Source organism: Microtus ochrogaster, chromosome 5 (genome assembly GCF_000317375.1).
Source record: "Microtus ochrogaster isolate Prairie Vole_2 chromosome 5, MicOch1.0, whole genome shotgun sequence".
Classification (NCBI taxonomy): Eukaryota; Metazoa; Chordata; class Mammalia; order Rodentia; family Cricetidae; genus Microtus; species Microtus ochrogaster.
Genome location: NC_022012.1, coordinates 8,413,004 through 8,418,649, shown reverse-complemented (window position 1 = coordinate 8,418,649; position 5,646 = coordinate 8,413,004). Strand labels below are relative to the sequence as shown.

At 48.6% G+C, this 5,646-nt stretch overlaps 1 protein-coding gene across 1 annotated transcript in view; it reads right to left on the bottom strand.

The window, feature by feature from the left end:
- The window catches only part of Maml2 (mastermind like transcriptional coactivator 2), a 330,933-nt gene that overhangs the window by 169,812 nt on the left and 155,475 nt on the right, over nt 1-5,646 (bottom strand). The gene's annotated exons all lie outside the window — the stretch shown is intronic.

Sequence of the window (5,646 nt, the reverse complement as noted above, 5' to 3'; positions counted from 1 at the left end):
CTGTGAAGAGCAGGGTGCAGGGGCTCTGCCTGTGAAGAGCAGGGTGCAGGGGCTCTGCCTGTGAAGAGCAGGGTGCAGGGGCTCTGCCTGTGAAGCGCAGGGTGCAGGGGCTCTGCCTGTGAAGCGCAGGGTGCAGGGGCTCTGCCTGTGAAGCGCAGGGTGCAGGGGCTCTGCCTGTGAAGAGCAGGGTGCAGACTTCGCCTACAATTTAGAGACTAAGGGGAAGACCTGTCTCACTCCCTCACCTCCCCACTCAGTGCACAAGGGAAGTGGAGAGAACATTTCTCAGCCTGGGATTTGTGTTCTAGGCTGCGTGAGTCCCACAGCCTGCCGCCCACTGTAAACAAAACAAAAATGCAGGCTGTTCCACTTCTGTCCCTTTCATAGGAGAATGGGCATAGGAGAAAAGAGATGACTCACTTTGAAAAATACTTTGTGTGCACGTGCATGTGTGTATACACGAATGTGGGTGTGCTTATGCCAGAACACGTGTGGAAGTTCGTGTTGGTTAGTTTTCCACCCTGTTTAGGACATACGCCTTTGTCATTGTTCTGTATGCTAGGCTAGCCTGCAGGTTCCCAGAGATTTTCCCGTTTCTGCCTCCTGTCCTGCAGTAGAGTGCTGGGGTTATAGATATGGATTGTTGTTTTCAAAGCAGAACTCAGATCCTCACACCCATGCAGACAGTTCTTCTACACAGACCCAGCCCTAGCATAGTGTTAGGGTCTAGAGCCACAGTGTCATCAGCTTCAGTGGGGAAACAGAAATTTCATGGACGGGAAGATGCTAACGAGGTTCTGATAGGCTGAGCCACCGCCACTGTAGACTGATTGATAGAGGAACCAATGCCACTGTGTGGCATGTTCCTACGAATCCTAACATTCTCTCCAAAGTGAAACATTTGTCCCAGGAAGGAGGGGAATCAAGAGTCTCGGGTGGTAAATGAAAGGTCCTAGAAAAGTCTCTTATCTGCAAAGAAGAAAGCTTGGAAGATTCTTGAGGGCCCCTCCCAACAGTACAGTCGGTGGGGTGGAGCCTCCGAGCACTGAAGTGCAGGAAGAGAGATGTGGGGACTGGGGATCTGTCTGCACATACCTTCAAGACTGCAGATTTAGGGAATTGTCATCCATGCTGGGAAGGCTTTCTGGTTATACAGCTGTTTTTCAGATATCCCTGATCCTAGTAACTAACTCTTACCCATGTTCCCTTGACTGCAAAAAAGTTAACTGGCTTGCCAATTTGGATATTGGTACAGTCTGTCACAAGCTCCATTTCTGGGGTGAGTAGATCCGTGTGTGTTGCACCTCCCCAAGAAAAGTCTGTCACACGACAAACGTCAAAGCCTGGACTTGAAGCCAGGTTCAACTCCCTGGCAAGCAGACCTGCATTCGACTCCATGATGACTCCAGACAGGTGATAGCACAATGTCTGCTACAACTCACATTTATGGAATGCCACATTTCAAAGTTTAACTCAGAAGAACGAACATACTATTAATTACTGAGAGCTCAATGAAATATACCAGATGGCATGTAGTATATATTATTATATACAATTCTAAAAACACCCCAAGGGGCTGGGGTGATGGCCCAGGGGGGAAAATGTTAGCTGGAGTCCCAGACTTACACACGGAGAAATCTGGATGGCAGCAGATGTCTGGGATCCCAGAGCAGGGAAGGAAAGACACAAGGATCTCTGCAGTTTGCAGGCCAACCAGCAGAATTAGTGAGGTCCAGGCTCAGTGAGAAACCTTGCTTAAAAAAACACCCCAAAGCACTCACTGGAGAGTTATTGAGGAAGACACCTGACATGGATTCCCAGCTTTTTCATGCACTATGTGCGTGTGCACATACAGCCACACAATCCCACAGGAACATGCGTGTATGTGCCCGTGTGACACACACACACGCGCACACGGTGAGGGAGATGGCCCGTCTGGAAGTTGGAAAGGGCTGTAATACCAGGCTGTATTTGCATTCTGAGGTGCTGCTAATGGTGACGAGGAGGGAAGCTCCACAAGGTTGACTACCGAGAGCCTCAGCCCAAGCTGTGGTTCTCCGAGGAGCCCATGAGAAACCCAAAGTGGGGCCATCTCTCACTGTATCTGAGCTGCATTTGTGAGAAGGATGGATGTTGGCTTTTGTGGAGATGCTTGCCCCACCAAGTCCTAACTGAAGGCAGCATGGAGTAGGAAGAAGTAGCTACAGACATGGAGGCTGCATGAGTGCAGCAGTCATGTGAGTCCCCCAGAGCTCACACGGGTCTTAGAGAATGTGGTAGTCCTGGTACTGACAGGTGGGGTTCCCGGGAAGCATTGGACAAGGCAGAGAAAATGATGAGGGAGCACACTGTATGCCAAGCTTATATCCTACAGCCCAGACACTGAAATTACAGAGCTGAAAGGAGAAAGCGTCCCTGTCTGTAATGGACTTCACTCACAAACCTGTTCCGGGCCACGCTGACCTGAGAACAGCAGAGCTGCATCTGTGAAGCTGATGCAGAAACATATCACGAGGCTGTCACTCTACTGAAAGTCTCTCCAGATATACTGTTGCTTTAACTCTTGATCCAACCATAAAAGTGTAGTCACCGCCAAATTGCATGGTGTTCTCAATTACTTGGGTTCAGCTGTCAGTGGCAGGAGGCCCTTTGAGGATTATGAATCATTACCTAGGCCATGTTATTAAATGGGGAAAATATGTTATAATAGAATGTGACTGTCAATTTTCAGGGGCATTACAGTCCCCTGGGAACTAAACTGCCTCCCAAGAACACAGGGATGACATGGAGAGAGAGACAGAGAGGCCGGTGATATGTGAGTTCATTTCTTCTCCAGGCTTACACGGTAATGAGGCGTTTTTTATCCGAAATAGCATTAGGGGTATTTGAAGACAACCATCCAAGTGACAGGTCACTGCCAAAACTACAAGGTGTGTCGATGCTAAATCCCCAAATCCTGACAATGCGGGGAGATAGGTTTTAATTTGGGCCTGAGACTTCCTGGGCCGTAAAATGGACCTAGAAATACATCCTCTTTTAGAAAAGAACTCGCAGGGTGTTGAGTCTGTTTCTTTTCCCTTTGAATGTCTTTGTGTTGGATCTAAACATTTATCCTGAAATTATCAGCAACCCGAAGCTCATCTCTTAAAAAGTATGGACATGGGAGGAAGAAGGAGGGGACGGGGGAAAAGAACATTTAGACAGAAAACGTTGCAGGGAAATAATTACTGTCCTTGTTTTGAGGGATTGCTTATGAAGTAGTTTTAGAAAACCAGATATCCTGAGACCTTGGTTTCCCATGTATGTGTGTGTGCACATGTGTGTGTGTGTCTATGTTTGTTGTGTGTGGTGTGTCTGTGTGTGTCTATTTCTCTGTGTTAATGTGAGAGCCTCATCTGCTATGAAACTTTAATGCCGACGAGATCCAAGATCATGATTGCTCCAAGTTAAGGAAAAATAAATGGCACTATTAACATTGCCTTCTTTTATAGGAATTTTTCTTTTTCTCCTTTTTTCGCTCACATGGCTAGGCTAAGAGGTCAAAGCCTACAGAAATTATTGACAAACATCTAAAGTGCGGTGCTGTGCACCTCTCCTAGACAGGGTTAGAGAAGGGTCAAAGACACCGGGTGGAGCTGGAGGTACCCTGACTTCGCTGTCGTGATGAGGGCAGTGTTCCCACCAGGGAAGTGTTCTCATGTCTGTGGAGAAGAATCAGGCAAAGGTGACCCGACAGATGGAGAGGGCGCCTCTGTGAAGCCACTCTGATTTTGGTTAGAAGGCAGAGTCAGCAATGGGATAAATGTATTTGATATCGCAGTGAGTTTTCAGGGGTGAACTCACTATGCTGGCCCCGAGGAACACCAGAATCCCTGGTGAGTGTCAGCAGAGGGCAACAGGACTTACTTCCCTGGGAAGGGAAACAGAGGCCAGCAGCCATGGCTGGAGATGCCTCCACCACCAGGTTTCTGAGACCCCACAATGGCAGCTTTAATCAAGTCTTATTGTAGGAAACAAAGCCACACCCAGCTGCTGAATGGCCTCTTATTAATCGCCACAGGGGTCCTGAGAGGTAGGTGTTAATTGTCCCTGAGCTTCTCTGGCTGTGTGTGGTGCCTGGTTTTTCTTTGAACTCAAACACAGATTAGATTTTAAGAGCAGGAGACCAGAGGGATTTCTAGGCACCACAATCCCTTACAAAATGAAACCCATAATGCTGCACAGAATTCTAACTTTGACCCTCTTCTGAACAAAGAAGCCACTTTTAATAACTGTCATCCAATGCAGTGATCATCTTCGTAGGACTGAGGGCTCCACACATGTCTGAATTTGATTTGACAGCACCCCGAGAAAGGCATTGTCTGCTTTGGTCCCTGAGTACTTACGCATCACGTCAATACCGTTTTGCCTATCATTTTATTTCTGCCCAGCAACAGAGCCCTGCATGTCATGAGTGACCTTACCTTTAAAATAATGTCTGGCTCACCAGGACTCATTATAACAGACATACCAACTGTTAGCCTTCCATCTAAAGAGGAAATTGTTTCAGATTTTCAAGGAGAAGAATATGAACAGATGTTCCGCAATCTAGAGGAAAGAAGGAAGTTGGGACAAGTAAAGGGGAAAAGACTTCCTTAGCCTGCTTGTTTCTGTTTACTTGCCACCAGCTTTGCCTTCCAGAGTTTTTCCTCATTTCTGTAACTCTTGTCCCCTGTCCCCTTACTAACCCCCGCATTTCTGCCTTTTCTTACACAAGCCTGCTTAGAGGAAAGAATCTGCTACAATGACCAGGACATGAACCCTGGTCCCTTCCTCTGCTGGACTGTCGCTTTGGACAAGTCACATCCCTGCTCCGTGCTGACAGAAGTTAGACTGCATTTTAGGCGTTTGAGGGCCTCAAAACAATCATTAAAAAACAAAACTCTAGGGCTAGGGAGAGAGTTAGGCTTATAAAGTGCTTGTTTCGTAAATGGAAAAACCTTGGCCTGGACCTCCAGCACTCACAGACAAGCTGGGCATAGCAGCGTGTGTCTCCCATGACGAGGAGACGGAGGCATTGGGAGATGGGGGCCCTGGGTACTGAGGTACTGGGAGGTGGAAAGAGTCACTGGGGGTTGGAGGCAGTGAGGGACAGAGGCATGGGGAGATGGAGACACTGGAGTACCGAGATACTGGGGAGACAGACAGAGGCACTGGGAGGCCAAGGCAGTGGGGGATAGAGGCACGGAGACATGGAGGCATGAAGAGATGAAGGCACAGGAAGATGGAGGCACTGGCGTACCACGGTACTGGGAAATGGATGGAGGCATTGGGGTACGGAGGCAGTGGGAGACAGGCATGGGGAGATAGAGGCACTGGGGTACCGAGGTACTGGGAGACAGAAAGAGGCACTGGGAGACCTAGGCAGTGGAGGATAGAGGCATGGGGACATGTGGGCATGGGGACATGGAGGCACTGGGAGAGAGAGGCACAGGGAGGCAGAGATGGCAGATTCCTGCAGCTCACTGGCCAGCCAGTCTAGACGAGTCCATGACTCCTGATTTAGGAGACACTGGTCTCAGTTATCTAGCCTGGTCTCAGTTATCTAGCCTGGTCTCAGTTATCTAGCCTGGTCTCAGTTATCTAGCCTGGTCTCAGTTATCTAGC